This window comes from Ixodes scapularis, unplaced genomic scaffold (genome assembly GCF_016920785.2).
Source record: "Ixodes scapularis isolate PalLabHiFi unplaced genomic scaffold, ASM1692078v2 PGA_scaffold8__174_contigs__length_109621045, whole genome shotgun sequence".
In the NCBI taxonomy this organism is placed as follows: domain Eukaryota; kingdom Metazoa; phylum Arthropoda; class Arachnida; order Ixodida; family Ixodidae; genus Ixodes; species Ixodes scapularis.
Genome location: NW_024609883.1, coordinates 51,768,875 through 51,787,668, shown reverse-complemented (window position 1 = coordinate 51,787,668; position 18,794 = coordinate 51,768,875). Strand labels below are relative to the sequence as shown.

The window sequence follows — 18,794 nt, the reverse complement described above, 5'->3', positions numbered from 1 at the left end:
CCTATGTAGGTGATGCCGAAAATTCAGCCCTCCAGCCTCGGGGATTTTTGGAGGTGTTTTTTGGGAGGAGGTGTAGTGTGATGACGTTCCATTCAAAAAGAGGTAGAAAGGAAGGTATAGCGCTTAACTGGTGCAATGGCGGAACGCGATAGTGATTTAACCATCAGCATTTCGCCTCTGCTAGCCTTGCGTCTGCTTCACGAGTGGTAACTTTACCGCGCCCACGAGTTTTCCATCAGCTTCAAGTTGTTCTAAAAAAAGAGTAGATTTAGTGGTTTTCGATTACGCTCTCTAAGGTTTTAATTGGAACCATGTCTATTTTTACTAATTAAAAAGTTAATTGACAAATTTTAATTAATTAGCCGACTTATCACAAAGATTAGCCATCCACATAATGTCCCCCTGGCCGATTAACTCACCTGCACAAATCGTACTACTGCATCGTTTACGGATTATTTTTTTAAGAAATTTGTTTCGGATAAAAAGTATCACCCAGTGTGTATATATATATATATATCCTTTAAGAAAAGAAGGAAGTTTAAATTACACCGAACGGCGGTCACCTCCTAAATATAGCCTTAACAATCGCAATCAGTTGCCGAAGTTTATACTTTAACCGTTATCTTATTTAGAAGTTATAAGTGGCCTAATGAAGGTTTCAAGATGAAAAGGGGGTTGATTCCTTAGCTGACGCTGTTTATATCTATGTATTTGCGAGCTTCCTCGGCCGCCATTTTTTTTATTGAAAGTGTTGGAAAATTGTTTATAACTTTTTTAGTCGGATAACGACAAGCTCTGATCATTTGGCATCTGTTCCGAACCGCTAGCCCAACTTTTGGGCAGAGACAGAGCGCTTGGCGATACGTAGTTTATATTTTGCGGCGAGAACAACACATCTTTTCAGGGACACCCAGTACATGAAGCGTGATAATCAAGGCCGCGATGACGAGGCAAACATTACTATTCGTCGCAGCAAGTATTCTGACTGCACATTCACGCGTACATCCCGTGCATCATTCACGATGCTGCCAACGTAATGTACGCAAACGGGCGTATTCTCGGCCGAGGAAGTGATTGACGGCCCCATCAACGAGGTGGAAGCGAAATGTGTGTCGCAAGTTAAGGCGAAACGTCGTGTATACTACGTCAGTTTACGGGTGAGCGGTACCTGTTTCCGTTTCGCGTCGAAATGACCTTCTTCGCTACTCGTCTTAAGTGGTCTATTAGGAGTCACAATGAGCCACTCTCCGCGTGCGTTCTCTGTTGCCGTCAGGGTCAGGACCAGAGTTTTTTTGCAGTCGTTCAACTCGCGGCGCAGGGTGCGCGTGGGTGATCTAGTGCTGACAAGTTGTTGCGAGGTCACTGTTCTCGCGCTGGGGGTTGCGAGTTGGAAGACGAGTGCTATTCATTGTCGGCCGCAGACTTGCTTACAGTTGTAGCTGTAAAGATGCCGCGAACTTTTTTTCGAACCTGATGTTCAAAGATCATTCGGGGGGTGAAAATTTTCGAAAAAATTTCGAAATGTCAAACTTACTAAGTAGAAATATTCAACATTTTCGAACTTTCGATTTTTGGTTCTAAGAAATTATATTGTTTTCGAACTCTCGTATTTTTGCTCTAAGAAATTCGCCTATTTTCGAACTTTCGAGTCTGCTAAGATAAACAGTTGAACAAATTTCGAACTTCGTGATTCGACGAAGTTGGAACCAAGTTCATTCCTGTATGCTTGAGGCAGCAAATATAAATAACAAAAGATGTCAATGTGTGAAGTGGGGTGGAATTTGCAGAGTTTTACTTAGCGGATGGTGTCACAAACGACTCGCTTTTAAAGCGCTAAATGATTCCTTGAGGTGGCCTCGGGGTGGCCTCGTATCGCGCAGCCTTTTCTTTTTGACTTCCGCATAGAGCCTCTCCGGTGCACAACTCGGTAGATATAGATTGCCCCGAAGTAACCTGCGGGCTAACAGACCTCTGATCTGCAGGATTGAAATTCAGCCGCCTACTCGCTTCGCTGGGGGCATCCTTCATAGTTGTTTCTGAACGAAAGATTAAGCAATTTGTCATTGAAAGGTGCGTGTGGAGCACGACTCCGATACGCTACAGCAAACGCTGGGTCGGCGCTTACTTCATTATTATCGATAACAACTTGGTTACGAATGAAGAAGACAAGTTACAGGCAGCGGCAATATGGTTAGCCCGATGACGACCGGTCGTGACCTGATCAGCGGTATTTTGGTGGCCGGGGCGGTTCCCTAACTTTAGTTTCATTGCATCCTACTCGACCTTGACTTATGTTGCGGGCGCTGTACCTGTGCTCAGAGTTTTTATTATATCACTTGTCGTCCCACCGAAAATAAACGCTTAGAGCAAGTAAACATGTTTGGGAAGCCTGGATATATGTGCCTGCGTTGTCCTTTATATTTAGTTCTCTTACGCCCGCATCGCAATCAGCTGAAATTTGATCGGATTGCTACTAGTTTGCAAAGACGTAAAATTAGTTCACCTCTCCGTACCGGGGCTTTTTGATGAACCGTTCAGCCAATTCAACGCTTGTTTCATAAGTTGCAACGAATAACGAGTAATACAGATAGTGCCGTCGGTATAGCACCGAGAAGAAAGAAGTACATTTACGGCATAAGACAAATGGACAATGTTTTCGGTAAAATTTGTAGCACATTTCGCAATTTCTTTTAGGTGAATTTATTAGGAATTTATACAAAACTGCGGAATTTGATTTATGTACATGAAATACAGATTTAGATCTTAAAATCAAAACTTTCGAAGTTTTTGAACTTACACCTAGAAGAAACTCGAAATCTTCAAATATTTCTAGCGTGAATCTTAAAAAAAATTTGAAATATGCGAATTTTGTGCAGATTTGTAAAAAAACCAAAATGGATATCTTCAAGCTCGAACTTCCAGAAACCTTGACATTTTCGAATGTTTCGAATTCGAACCTTGGCGAGGTTAGAACTTCCTGAGACCTTTCGACCTCGAACTTCAGGAGGTTCGTGGCATTTCTAGCTTGTAGTTAACTTTTAAACTAAGAGTCCGTCACGCTGGGGAACGGCGGCGCGTTTTCGATCGCACAAGCATTGTCTTAGCCCGTGATCATTAGAGAGTTTTAGCAGATCGTTTTTTCGTCCCGATAACGATACGTACATGCCCAAGGCCACCGGAAGGGAGAGGAGGTATCGTTATCGGGGCGAAAAAACGATCTGCTAAAACTCTCTATTAAGGTGGACCGACCAGTTGCTTCCTTTCCAATCGAACGATAGCATGACCTACTCTTGTAGATAAACTCATTTATCTCAGAGTGAACAGTGATGTGCATGCGGCTTGTCCCAGAGCTGCCTGAGTGTTCAAAGAGATAGAGAACGAGATTAGGGAATGAAAACAGTTGCTTAGCGCTGCCCATAGAGTGATGGCAGTCAGTCAAATGTAAGTGTTATCACAGAATGGTCAGTTGAATCGGCAGCTATATGAAACTCCCATTTATATTTTAGGTTCAACTATCAAGTCCTCGTATATTTGGTTGGCATCTCCGTCAATTCTTCTAGCATATTTTCTAGATGTATACAAGGCCCCCGGGTTGAAATTTTGAACTTTTCAAAGAAGTGCCGCTGAATAAGCGAACAAACACAAAACGCACGTTACAACAGCCTTTCAGTAGAGTCAGGCAAGCTTTGAATAATTGTCAGTGGCCTTTATAGGCAATGCATTGCATGTCGTTACACATTTTAACGCAGAATATCGTAAAGGTCTAGTTTTGGCAGTTAGAGAGTAATATCACGTTAAGACAAGGCGCTTAAGACATCCACAGCAAGCTTTTCGCGGACGCTTACTCGAAAAGTTAGCATAAAAATGTTATATGTTGTTCAGTCGGATATTAAGCAGTCACCTGACCACGTGAAGCGACGTCAGCTGACACACGACACTATTACGCGACGTGACCTTACTTGTCATTAGCTTCACGTGGTCACGTGGCCCCAACCATATGACGTCGCAGTCTCGTGTTACTAAAAGTGAATTTAGTTCAGACGTTGCCTCGCTGAATCTAGCGGGAAAGTAATCAAATCGCTCAGTAGGTACATATATACAATGTAGGTAAAACAGCGAAGAACGACAACTCCCCCTCTCCAGGGATTATTTTCGTCATTCTTGTCCAGCTCGCTTGCACCTTTGCATTTAATTGCATTATAACAGGACGGGATAGCGCCTATCCCGTCCTGTTAGTTCCTTTCTTCTAGTCTGTCGTTCTGCACTGTTTTACCTGCATTATGCTACCAACTAGCCCAGCTTTCAACCTTGGTACAGGTACATATATTTTTGCTTGTACGTGTAAGCAATCTAAAACAAAACTCACAAACACACGCGCGTACGCTCGTATTTGCCGTCTGACCAAAAGCGCATTCCGCGCAATTTGGTCTTTATTCGTAGATTTACTGTGTTTTTCTAGGTGGAGCCTTTGCGGATTCGAGGCGAAGTGCCGGCTTACGGATTCCCAATCGGCGCGTTTTAATCTTGGCCGAGGGGCTCGCTACCTGACAGAGGCCTGTTGCGGAAAAGGCGACGTGTAACCGAGTTCCCAGTTGCACGCCAAATGATGCACAGGGGGTCGAAATAGTGGTCCTGGATCCGCCAGAGCGTGCAAGATGCCCTTCGTTGGTTTGGCATGAAAAACACCCAAATTGGCGTGGGCACAGCTTCTTATTCAGTTCTTATGCTTCTGCACACATATACTCCCTGATATCAGGGATAAGGACACCGCGAGGGAAGAGGTGCCGAAGTATTCAGCCCATTCATTTTAGCTGTAATATATTATTATGACAATCCAAATTTACTGACATAATGAGGTATTTAGTATTTGTCACTTTTCCGACAGGACTTGTTGTGATTCCCAACAGCCCTGGCCCTGCGGTAGTCCAAGCGGCTTCATCGAAGGCCGAAGAAATGTTAGACCTGTCCAGCTGTCGATCGTGCTGAAGCGCGCAATGTATCGTACTACGTGCACTGTACATCAAACGTAACGCCGCCACGGCATTTGCTGTTTCTGCAAGTTCCTTCGGCGGCCGATTGAACTATCTGAAGAACGTTAGGGTTCCCTATTTCTATCCCATCTTGAGAAGGCATCCCAAACGTTTTGGTGACAAATTTAACAGTAAGTAGCCGACACGAACTCAATGCTTGGGAAGCCAGTGGCGGCGTTAAGTTAGGAACGCACTGTACATAAAGCGACGGTGGGCTTTTAATGCACCCAGGTCACCCTCATATGAACCTTTCTACCCCTTTACGTGCTCAGAGTTTAATTTATGTTGACATCGCCAAATGGTCAACATCAGTCCTAATATAGAGAGATGGTAGATTTCTCGCATAAATCGTTTGGATATATATACCCTTTTTAAATGTTTAACAAGACTTTTTTTTTATTATTTTAAAAACCGACTGAATTACTTCTTCTAAGGCAAAATAGCACATAACATCTGTGTAAAAGTTATGTAAGAAATAAAACTGTGGTGACCTATGTACGATTTATATAATTATGCTTCCAGGCATAGAGGGTGTCCCAAATAACTTCCATCAAACTTTAAAAAAATTAAAAAAACAGAGCGCTTTGCGGGAGTGATAACAACTGCAAGTTATTATCAAGGGTCTTAGAAAAGTGCGCAAATATCTTTAGACCCACCAAACACATTCGTACACTTTCCTAACAACATACAGTTGGCTTCACTCCCGCAAAGCGCCCTTTTTTTTTCTTTTTTTTTTCGAGTAGGGTGTGGGTCTTGACATACAGGAATGTGCAACATAATGTAACATTTACACGAACGTTGTGGTGATTGCAAGTAACAATTATATTAGTGTGACCACAACCATGCAACACAATACTTACAACACCTAAGGGGTTTTCAATCATTTTGAGGGTGTTTAATTGGACTATGAGTGTTCGAGCACGAATACATAATTTATACTAAAGTTACTATACTCTTTTGCAGTAATGTTATTTTATTTTTTACACCAAGCATCAAATTGTTTAGTAGCTAGATTTGTATATGTTTATCCCGTCATTATTATATAACTATAGCAGTTGTAACTTTCGCCGAACAAGAAGAAAAACAAATATGATCCAACAGCCCAGGATTCAAGAAAGTGGACTGATTAGAACTTGTAAACCAGATGTCAAACACCCGGGTGAACTTTTTTTCTTATAGAGTAGGAAATTGAACGGTATCAATGAAAGGTGGGCTTCAACGTCGTCTTGAAAGATGTCCAAAGTGGGCACTCACAGTATATATATATAATGAAACAATACAAGATCTCTGGCTCAATCAATTAAAACTAAAACAAAGTGTGTGTGTGCGTGTGTGTGTGTTTCACCGGTAAGTAGACAGAATTTAAAAATAACTCTTCTGTTAACCATTCCCGTAAAAGGACTTTAATGCTGCAACCGGTGTCCGGTCAAACAGCGCAATTGAAACGGAGGGATGTACACACGTCAATCGGCAGCTCCCCTCTCATAGAAATTGCTAAACTGGTTTGCCGTGTTTTCTGTTCATATATTTTTTTGCTCTGCTAACAATTACGACCAGTTTTTCTTTCATATTCTTTTTTCGCCGGAGGAAGTTATTTGGCTTTAGCCTTCTTCATAAAATGTACTGCCATTGCCTGGAGCTAAAAAGTGCACTCCTCTCATGCGCCACTAGAATATCATCCCGTCTCTATAACTCTCGTCCAACTAAACAAACCTTTAGTAAAACTAATGCGCTTAACGAAATATTTATTCCTCATGATGATGCTGAATGAAACCAGCTTCCATCCTGCATCGTTAGAGTCACCGATGAAGAAAAGTTCAAAGTCATGTTAACCCATTTAACTTCAGCATATGTAACCTTTCTGCTGCTTTTATTTTTCCATTTTTGTTCTGTTCAGTGTCACTATTGCATTATTTGATACAATTAACCCTCATGTAGTGCTCTAACGGGGTCTATAAAATTAAATAAATGCAATAAGCTAAAACATTCAGAACAATTTATGCTAAAACTACTATTAGAAGAGGAGGAAGGAACACCAACCAAAAATAAAAAGGAGCCCAACGTTTCGAAACCTGCTTGGTTTCTTCTTCAGGGGCGACTGTGTGCGCGAGGAGCAAGTGGTCTTCTTTTACGGCGGTGGACGTGATGTTTTCGCGATCGTAATGTGGCTGAGCCCGCTGACGTAAGCCGACGGTAAAGCGCCAAGCGACCGATTGATGTTTTGCGGTGTGGTTTGAATGTGCCATGACTCGACGAAGAGCCTTTGCCGGGAATTGGTCTCAATGTCGAGGATACGTGTGTCGTCGAAGTCAATGCGGTGGTCATTCGAGTCACTGTGTTCCGCAACCGCGCTGCGATCATGATCGAAGTTTCGCACGTCGGTTTTGTGCTGGCGAAGTCTTTCTTTAAAGGTTTTGGTTTCGCCGATGTATGTGGCAGGGCAGTCCGCACAAGGAATCTGGTAAATAACGCCTTGCGCTCTTTCCTTTGGGGGACGATCTTTTGGCCGGGGCATCAGGTGTCCAAGCGTTGACACTGGTTTGTGGGACATCTGGATGCCTTCTTTTGCCAGCACACGCGCGAGCGCTTCGCTGGTTTCCTTTATGTAAGGGACGCAGATGCGCGTGGTTGGGCGGGGATGTGCGATTTCTTGTGTTTCGCCGATTGGTCTTAGGCGTCGATCAGATTTACGTTGACGACGAGCGATTCGCTGAATAAAACTGCGTGTGTAGCCGTTATTTAGCAGGTCGGAGATGATGGTTTCTTCTTCCTTTTTTCTGTAGTCCTCCGACGAGCAAATAGTCTTCGCTCGGGACAGGAGTGTCCGGACGACCGACGCCTTGTGGCTCGCAGGGTGGTTGGAGTCAAATCGGAGATAGCGCCCAGTGTGTGTCGGTTTCCTGTACACCGTGAATTCCAATTGATCTTTTTGTCTTTTGACCAGCACGTCAAGAAACGGCAGGGCGTCGTTCTTTTCAGTTTCAACGGTGAACTGGATGGCCGGCTCGATGGAGTTGAGGTGTGCCAAAAAGTTGTTCACTTCTGATTTCTTCATAATGCAGAAGCAATCGTCGACATACCGTAAAAACACTTTAGGGCGTGCAGTGAAAGACTCCAGCGCGCGATGTTCAATGGCTTCCATTGTCAGGTTGGCCGTGGTGACGGAGATGGATGCGCCCATTGCGGTTCCGCTGGTCTGCTTGAAGAATTCTCCTTTAAAGCTGAAGTAGGTGCTCCCCAGGCAGAACTCTAGCAGGCGGCACAGTTCGTCCACCGTAAGGCTGGTCCGTTCGCTCAGCTTCTTGTCTCCCTCGAGGGCAGCTCTGGTTGTGGCGACTGCCAGGGGAACCGGCACTCTTCACCAGCGTGCCGGTTCCCCTGGCAGTCGCCACAACCAGAGCTGCCCTCGAGGGAGACAAGAAGCTGAGCGAACGGACCAGCCTTACGGTGGACGAACTGTGCCGCCTGCTAGAGTTCTGCCTGGGGAGCACCTACTTCAGCTTTAAAGGAGAATTCTTCAAGCAGACCAGCGGAACCGCAATGGGTGCATCCATCTCCGTCACCACGGCCAACCTGACAATGGAAGCCATTGAACATCGCGCGCTGGAGTCTTTCACTGCACGCCCTAAAGTGTTTTTACGGTATGTCGACGATTGCTTCTGCATTATGAAGAAATCAGAAGTGAACAACTTTTTGGCACACCTCAACTCCATCGAGCCGGCCATCCAGTTCACCGTTGAAACTGAAAAGAACGACGCCCTGCCGTTTCTTGACGTGCTGGTCAAAAGACAAAAAGATCAATTGGAATTCACGGTGTACAGGAAACCGACACACACTGGGCGCTATCTCCGATTTGACTCCAACCACCCTGCGAGCCACAAGGCGTCGGTCGTCCGGACACTCCTGTCCCGAGCGAAGACTATTTGCTCGTCGGAGGACTACAGAAAAAAGGAAGAAGAAACCATCATCTCCGACCTGCTAAATAACGGCTACACACGCAGTTTTATTCAGCGAATCGCTCGTCGTCAACGTAAATCTGATCGACGCCTAAGACCAATCGGCGAAACACAAGAAATCGCACATCCCCGCCCAACCACGCGCATCTGCGTCCCTTACATAAAGGAAACCAGCGAAGCGCTCGCGCGTGTGCTGGCAAAAGAAGGCATCCAGATGTCCCACAAACCAGTGTCAACGCTTGGACACCTGATGCCCCGGCCAAAAGATCGTCCCCCAAAGGAAAGAGCGCAAGGCGTTATTTACCAGATTCCTTGTGCGGACTGCCCTGCCACATACATCGGCGAAACCAAAAACTTTAAAGAAAGACTTCGCCAGCACAAAACCGACGTGCGAAACTTCGATCATGAGCGCAGCGCGGTTGTGGAACACAGTGACTCGAATGACCACCGCATTGACTTCGACGACACACGTATCCTCGACATTGAGACCAATTCCCGGCAAAGGCTCTTCGTCGAGTCATGGCACATTCAAACCACACCGCAAAACATCAATCGGTCGCTTGGCGCTTTACCGTCGGCTTACGTCAGCGGGCTCAGCCACATTACGATCGCGAAAACATCACGTCCACCGCCGTAAAAGAAGACCACTTGCTCCTCGCGCACACAGTCGCCCCTGAAGAAGAAACCAAGCAGGTTTCGAAACGTTGGGCTCCTTTTTATTTTTGGTTGGTGTTCCTTCCTCCTCTTCTAATTGTTCTTACCCAACCAGGCAGATTTCTGCCAAATGTTTACTTTTAAAACTACTATTATACTTTCTATTATCTGAGCAGTGCCGTAATGTAGACTTGGCGTCGCTGAGTCTCGGACGACTTCCCGTTAAAGCGGCAGAACCTCGGCGACTTACTACGTTTCATAAGATTGACGCTACAAACAATCATGCATCTTCTGCGAGGAGGATTTGCGCATATTCTCAATCGCGACTACCGTCTTCATCGGCGAAGCTGGTCAAACGAGAACGATGGCGGCGAAGCGGAGAGAAAGACTCGCCGAGCTCGCGAAAGCGACCGCATGGTCTTAGAGCGTCTCGCTAGGGGCTCGAGGAACTCTGCAGTAAGCGGCCAAGATTGCGAGCTTCGAGCTCATACTTTGTTTCAACATAAGATCTACAGTAGAAGCACCGCCTCTCGAACGAGCTGTCTATTTGCAATACGCTTTGGCATCTCGTAAACAGGCGCAGCCAAATGTCGACGCCGAGGCGACGAACGCGTAGACTATTGCGCAGGTTTTATGTGAATACAGTGAAATGCACTTCATAGGTCAGGCGAAAAAAAAAATTTAAAAAAATCCTTGCACGCTGTGCTAACTAAAGGTAGCAGTCCGTGTGAAAAAACAAACAATCTGCTGATCGTTAAATAAGGTAATGGTAGTTTCAACATTGTCGGCTAAGACATAGTTAGGTATGGCGACAGTCACGCGAAAACGGTCTTCAGACTTATCACCTTCAGGGGCTTCTTTTACATGTAGACAGTAAAGAATAATGCTCCAATGTACGATGCGAATTCCCCGTGTAGTACTTAGAAGAGCACGGCAGTGCACTCTGAAAGTGGCTGAAGTAAACAGGACGCAATACATTTTTTTACCATTTTTTTATGACTATGGCTCGCAAGATGTTGTTTGCGTGTTTACTCAACATGTAACCATCGGTGCCTGTAAAAAATAAACGCGAAACCTTCAGCTATTTTTTGCATCAATTACAGCAACAATACTGTACAATTAAGGTGATGACCCATGAGTCATTTTTCCTCCCATTTTCGTATGCATTTGAACTGCACGCGCTCTGCACCTCTCTGCGTGAGCGCGCAGCCAGTGCAGCTCTCAGCTAAGGCTTCTTGCAGGCAATTTTAGTGCTCAAAGTTAATTTATATGTTTACGTCGAAAGGTGTTGTAGCTACTCGATGCTACGCCCAGAAATAGACGGGCATCCGGTCATGCTAAAGGCACGCGAGATTCGGCCACCACGGCTGCTGCTGCGGTGCAAGGCAGACCTATGTTCCTCTTTTCAAAAGTAAAGCCACAAGTATTTCCGCCGTTTCAGCACCAAAACGTTCAGTGGAAATGTTTTAGAGCACAGCGCTTAGGCGCCCGCTTCCCGGTTGAGCAGCGTCGCCGTCGCCGTTGCCGTAACCGCGCGTTGCATTATGGAACGTTTCCCATAATAACGTCACACGTGACGTCACGTGTGACATCACAAGGTCGCGGGTGACGTTACGAGGGTCACGAGTGACGTCACCCTCGTGGCGTCACACGGGCATACATTCCCTTCCCTCCTCTTCCTCGAGAGCTGCGCTCTAATTCGGCATTACAAAGAACTGTAAACGTCTTTGTTTTTTTTAACGTTTTCTTGGCCAATTCAGCGTGCTACGCTAGTATCAATATTTGAATAACCAAAAGCACACGCCTACTGTGTTGAACCCCTCATTCAAGTTAATGGACGTCTACACTACTGAACCAAAAGGCGTTGTGAGACATGGCCAATTACAAACACTGATGTTTAAGACGGCGAAGACTCTGCGCCTGCTATGGTCACTGACAGAGTGAGAACGGCAGGGCGCGTGTTTCGACCGTCCGGCCTCCAGCGTGCTCTCCATGCCCTTTGTGGTGCTTCAGCTGCGCAACTCGCTCAAGGTGCACGAGGCGTCGAAGTGTCGGCAAACGAAGGAATCTCACGCTGGAGGTGCGACGACTAAAGCTCCCCACTGCCGCTCCTCCGTTGTCAGTCACCATATGTGTCCGCGCACGCAGTATACCGTCTTGTAATACCCCCCAGTCCCGAATGGTTGCGGCCCATTGTTCGACCCAGTGTTTGGGATTCTTACGACCAGTGCTGAGGACATTAAAACATTTTTACACCCTTATTGTGTGTCGATGACCTTCTCCCAGATCTAACGCTTAGAGGGTGTTAGCCCTGGAACAAGGTGATTGACAAAGATCACTAGCGCCCTAAAATGGGGTGCTGGCGACCTTTGCTGCCTACGCGGGATATTATTTTGCTATCAAAACCTTTACAAGTAACAATCAGCCTATGCAATTCTCACTGGCACAGCAAAAGCACGTACGTACGCAATAATTGACGCACAAAAGAAAAACCACAGCACTACTAACGCGTTATATAAGCGGAAATTCAGACACCCATTTACATGAAACCGTCTACGCAATTACGAAGGCTAATGTTACTTTGCTCTCGACAACATATCACGTTAACATAATATATATAAGTTCAAAGAACGTATCTCAAAGTAAATAGCATTCCTAAAGGCAATACATATTCAACACCGTCACTAAACAACAGTCATGGGTAAGTTACTTTTAAAAAGTAATTCGTTACAGTTACGGTTACGTTTAGAAAAAGTAGCGAAGTCACCGTTACAATTACCGCAACAAAAGAGTAACTCGTTACAGTTACAGTTACTTTTAAAAAGTAACGACGTTACTTTTCAGTTACTTTTCTATAACACAAAAAAATGTAGAAAAAATTAGAATACGCCCCTCCACAACGTTTTATTGCATAAAATTAAAAAGTACGCTTTTTGCTTCATATTGTAACTTAGCAACAGTTGCTTCTCGAAGTTAGTGTTTGAAAGTCTCCATGCCAGAGTAGTGGCGCAAATCAAAATACGAAACATGCGCAGTGAGTGCGGAGTAGTCGCGCTAATCAAAATACGAGACATGCACTATGTCCTTCCCGTGTATTGTTGTTTCACGGTTGATTCACCCGATTAAATTCGTTTGTATAGAAAAAAGAAAAACCACAACATCGGTAGTGCTCCAAGACACTAAGATATAAGTGTTCAGTCAAAAAGTACAAGCGCGTGCGTAAAGATAACCAGATATTTTTCGTAAAATCTACACGTGGCTATATTAGGGTCGTGACTCACGAGAAAGAACGTATTCACCACTTTGTGCAAGGCCAACTTGACAGTCGAAATGTCGGAATAGACGATTTGGAAAGTGCAAGGAATGGCTAAATTGCACCTCGTTCAGTGATATATTATTCATGAAACACTGGAAAGTAACGACAAAAGTAACGTCGTTACTTTCATCGTTACTTCAAAAAAAAGTAATAGAACTACAGTTACAAGTTACATTTTTAAAAAGTAACTCGTTACAGTTACAAGTTACCAAAAAAGTAACGAAGTTACAGTAACGCGTTACTAGTAACGCGTTACTACCCAAGACTGCAGTAAACAACCTATGCTAAAGCTTACTGTGAAGTGAACAAAAGGAGTTCGCCTCACTTCAATGTACCAGCCTTTTCTACATAATTTTAATGTCTTCAACAACAAAGGGCGTTCCAAGTAACGGCACCAAATTTAACGATTATGAAGGGCGCATTTTTCATAGAAACGATGGTAGGGTGTAGCCATGGGTGTAAATCTCTGGAACAGCCTTTTTTTCTACTTCTAGGATGTGAGTCTTCTCAGTACAAAGTCCAATCTATGTTCCGCTTGTGTACAAATTGGTTAATAATTAATCGACTCATCACTAAACTGACCTGCGCTGAAGACGTAAGATGTTTAAAATGGGTGTCAGTGGGAAGAACACCTGTGTGTGAGGAGTGCTTAGAGGGGCTTAGAGTGATAAACTGAAGTTCCAAAGTGGTACCCCCCTCTCCCGGTTGCCGCCTTGTTGTGCGCAAAGGTGACTACTCGTCACGTGACCTCGCAAAATCTGTGATGTCAAAGAAGAGATGGCAGCGCCCAGAGCCTGAGGGGGTCGCGGGACACGTGAGCGACGTGGGTCCGAGCAATGCCATTTACGGAACGGGAATCGCGGCAGAGTAGCGGTTTAAAGACAATCTGAGTTCTTTATGCTCTCTCAGGCAGGTATAACATGGGAATTGCACGGTCCCAGTCTCTTCGTCGGTTCTTCGCTCACAGATGACGTTATTATGGCAAAAAAAGTAATACAAAATGTGCCCCAAGTTGGTCGGACATCGCTAGGCGTTGTTTGAATGTAAGATAAACCTTGAAAATTTTCCGCGTGCATCACGCGTGGCAGCACAATTTTCGTACGACAGCTAGCAACTCATGTTCACAGGAGAAACCCTGTCAGGATCTTAGTACTTTCTTGCAATCGCGAAATCACCAAGCACCGCAAAATCACCCTGCCGTCACAGTATTCAACCGGAACGAAGCAGCTTCTTTGGATTTCACAAAGCGTGCCTTGTAGAGGTTTTGGTAAAAGGTTTTTGTCTGCCCATGTTCCTTTGACGCAAACACTTCCTCCTTCAGCTGCCCCAAATCTCTGTGTTTCCCGGAATGGACATGATGGTGCTGTGCCCCTACTGTGACATGGGCGTCTAAGTACGCCCCAACAACGGTCGACTACCCCCCCCCCCAAACGCATACTACTGCTACTACTATTACGGCGCCGTGCAAAGTGTCTAGGTTGCGATTCTGTCCCCCTCGGCCAGTCGCCAAATCGCCAAGTCTTCCACCGGAGCGAAGCCGTTTGTATAGATTTCAAGACGCGTGCCTTGTAGCGAGTTTGGTGAGAGGCTTCTGTCTGCCTCTATCCCATTGGCGCGAAGTCTACTCAGGCCTGAACGTTGGCCAAGTTTTTTTGTGCACCACAGCTTGGAGTATGTGGAGCGAAAGCTTACACTACCGAACCCAGATGTCCGGTGTTCAATACCATCCTCTGCCCATTTGGATCTCAGTGAGAATTGCAACGGCTTGCGGTCATGTTTCACTACTACGTGATGCGTGCTAAAGACCTTCAGACTAGCAGTGATACTGCACTGGCTAAATTTCTTATTTAAGCAAAGATGCTGACATCCATTTGGAGCTGACTAACTTCCCTCTGTCTAAGCAAACACAACACAACTTTGGCTTCTTTTTTTCGAGTGAATGCTGGTGGTAAACTGGCCAGTCTGCCACGCACTGGCCCCTTTTGCCCACGCGTTTTCACTGAGCTGTCATAATGTCTGGTCAGTCAAACTAGAAAGGCTTCTTGGTCTTTGTGAACTTCGTAGCTTGCAAAGATTCAGAGGCGGTAAAAATATTTCAGTTCTTGCTTTTTCTGAAATCATGCTACTTTCGGTGTGTCCTTTCACGTCTTTATGTATCCCTTCTGTTAAAGAGGGCAAGTCTGGAGTGCTTGTTCCTCGGTGCTGTAATGCAGCCGTGACCATGTTTCTGCCCTCGAAAGATGACCATCTTTGTGAAAAGCTGTTGCAGAACCACCCTTCTTTCAGCGGCACTTTGCTGACGGCAGATGTAATGTATTCGCAGCTTGAAGTAGAACTCTGTCATTGCCTTCATCATTATTGCTCGGTGGGATTGATGACTAATTGTCTCAGCAAGAAATTGACGATAAAACCTCCTTAAAGGGGGGGGGGGGGGGGGGGGGATTGGAGGCAATGACTATCCTCTCAGTCTGCTGCCTCAGGGTCTCGTTTCGGCCGCTTTTGGCGACCCTTCCAAAGTTTTGCCAAAGCACCTTTTCTGCTATTCTTCCCAAGTGCTGGACGTCCTGGGAAAGGCTGTGGATGCCACCAGCTTCCTTGGCGAGCTCCAGGTCACGTTTGTCATTTGTGACCAGCGCAATCCTGAAGCATTTTGGACACTTAGTTACTTTGGCAAAGTTTATGGCTACATTTCCTGAGATATACTCGACGACACATTCAACGAACTGAGAAAGTGACTGGTAGGGGTCGGTCTCATAGGTGCCTTCAACCCTGGCAGCTTCATCTCTTGCCTGGCCTTACTGGTGCCTCCCTGACGAGCTAACAAGGAGTGTTGCGCTGCCATTGACCTGGCAGTTGCCTCGGATTGAGGGAAGGACATTGGCGACCAGGCACTTCCTAGAGGCAGAGCGCAACTCGAATGCCGTTGGGTTGTCGGTGTTGCCCGTCCTGTTGAGTACAGTTGCAAAGAACAGCTCAAGGTGGTCCTGGCTGAGCTGCTTCGTTAGGAAGCACCTAAAAGGTGGACTCGGGAATTAGTCCAGGTCTTCATCGAGGCCCTTGATGTACTCAAGAACGAGCAGGAAGCCGAGGATTAGGGTCTTCCACGCTGTTCGGCTCAGTGGCGTGCCCGTTTAGTCTATCAAGCCCCGGATGTAGTGCGAAGCCAGGTCGATGCGTGTCAGCATGGTGCCCTTGTTGATGGCAAGAACGGGTCCTTGTTTACACGACCAAAGGGGTGACAGGAGCTGCTCAGATCGAGGATGTTGTCGACTGTTGCAGCAAACTCTCCGGTGTCCTTCACACCCTCGAAGCCTCAGATTCCCTTCTGCTTACAATACAAAAAGGCACAGCTCACTGACCGACTCAGTGTTTGACCCGCCAGGGAGATCTTCACATTTTGGCTCTGGTAGTCAATGTGCTGCTTGCGCAGCTTGTTGGCAGCATGAAGGCCCTCTTGTGGCTGCAGGCTGCCCAGAGCTTTGGGGTATTTTCAGTCCACGACTCTACCTTCCCCATCCCTGGTGCACTGCTTCTCGGCCAGCTGGTTGCGCATGAGTTTAAGCATCTGGCAGGCATACAAAGCTCTGTACAACTTTCTGGAGCGGTCAGAAAGTGTTGGGAAATCAGCTCCCGGCAGAGCAAAGTACGCTCCAAGTGCTGTCAACATAAAAATGTTGCAGTTGATGCCGTCGCACGTCACGCTGGTGCACTCTTATTCGGCCTCCTCGAATTTGGTAATATATTGTCGGACGAGGTTAGCCCGAATGCCGCTCTCCAGGCCGTCGATGAGCGCGAAACCCAGAGGTATTTTCCAGCTTCTGTTGGCTGCGACCGCCAGAAACACAAGTGCGTGCTTGGCATAGGCGACGATGTCGTTGTTGAGGATGCCATGGCCCAGGTCATAGTACCGGAGGACCTCTTTGCCGTCCCAATCCACTTGTTTCTTGGTGCTCATTTCGTTGTACATCAAGCTGACTAGAAGGCGTCCCTCCTGGGCTTCTTGCGTTACTCTGTTGAAGGAGTCCCTGTTGAAGTCTGGTCTTCCATTTATCACCGCTGCTCATTTGCGGAGAGGACTTGGGTGTAGCAGCCTGATCTGCTTCCGCTGAATCTTGTACGGCTTGGCCGAGTAAAAGTGGATCATGAAGGAAACCTTGCGTACATTCTCTGGGTACGTGTTGTTCGCTTTCCTGAATCTTCCCAGGACGAGGTTCCGCAGCATGTTGATGCAGATGTTGTCAACAATGTTCATCGCTGGCCCAAAAAGCCGCCTCCTAAGTTCTCAGAAGATGACATTCAGCCATAAACATTTGACTGAAAACCCCGACACTGGGACGAGAAGGGATGGACAAACACAATGTCTCAAACACAGCTGATATTTATTCGACAGCGAAAGGGCTTATATAGGCATCAAATCCTACACAAAACACTAGAAACAAGAGAAGGACAGAGAGTGCCTAGTGCTTTGTGTAGGATTTGATGCCCATATAAAACCTTTCGTTGTCGAATAAATTTCAGCTGTGTTTGAGACTGTGTTTGTACGTCCCTTTTCGTCCCAGTGTCGGGGTTTTTAGTCAAATGTGTAACCACCACCAGCTCGTTTGCGCCCTAACCTTTCGTTCACATTCAGCCTTTTTATCCTGGCCGTCTTTCTGTTGAACTTCTTTGCAGGTTGAAGCAATTTTCTCGCTTTCTGCAGTTTCCATCTAATGGTACCCCTGTCCTGTCGGGGTGACAGCTGCATAGTTGTGATCACTGTAACAAGCGTGGCGCCGCACAGACACATATTCGGGCGTGACCTCGAGTGTCGACTCCACAATGCTTCCGGATCCAGTGGCGGCGCTGGATTCTTGAGTTTCCCCGCGGCTTGGCTGAGTGGTTGACGACCCAGGCTGTCTTCTGCATGCAGTCGTTTCCAAACGCGAATTATGGAACTTCCTTATACCAGTTGGTCACGTACTGATTCGTCTGAAAACAAGCCAAAATTTCAAGTCTGAAAAAATCCTAGTAATCCAGTGAAGAATTCACCAATATTTTCACCACGATCTTGAGTACGCTGGCGAAACTTCCGTCGTTTTGTGATAACGTTGTACATCGCTGCGTAGAGCGTCCCCAGAGTTGCGAAAGTATCTTTGTACACCTCCTTACTCGGAGTAGAGCTTGACGTAGATGCTGCTGCGGCGGAAAGTGTAACATTGCAAGCAGCAGGGATGTGAAAAAGACTCGCTGCCCTTCAGTTGCCAAAGCATGTGGCAGCAATACTTTTTTTTTGCTTTGGTGTAAGAGAAGCGAAATCGACTAAGTCAAGGTAATTCTCAAAAATGCGCCGACATTGGTCTCATGGAAATCCGGAACTTCCAGATCATTCAAGAAAAGAAGGGAAAGCAGGGAGCATTGCGTTAGTCTTTGTCTTCGCGTGATATCTGCTGCAAAGTTATTGAAACTGATCAACTTCGCCCTCGTCGCCCAATGTGGTGTAGCCGAATGAGTAATGAAAGAACGCCGACAGAGTAGGTATTGCATCGTCTTCTTCTTTTATATGCTCACTCTATTTCTTCATAATTCTCTCTGGACACAACAATTATGAGGAGAGGTGCCTTGTTTAAGATTGCGTCAACTGTAGTAATCATGCGTTTTTTTTTTTGTTTTTGGCAGGTTTTATTCTTTTAAGAAACAGCCTGTCCCGCCGACTACTCACTCAAGACCCGGGGATACTCCAGAAGCCAACGCCGCCACTGGACCCGGAAGCGGTGCGGATTCGACACTAGAGGCCGTGCCCGAAGACGTGTTTGTGCGGCGCCCCGCTTGTTCCAGTGATCACAACTATTCAGCTGTGTC

General features: G+C 46.1%; 1 pseudogene; it reads right to left on the bottom strand.

Moving 5' to 3' along the window:
* Positions 1-16,521, bottom strand: part of LOC120841492 — a 164,415-nt pseudogene extending 147,894 nt beyond the window's left edge.
* Positions 16,522-18,794: the final 2,273 nt, after the last annotated feature.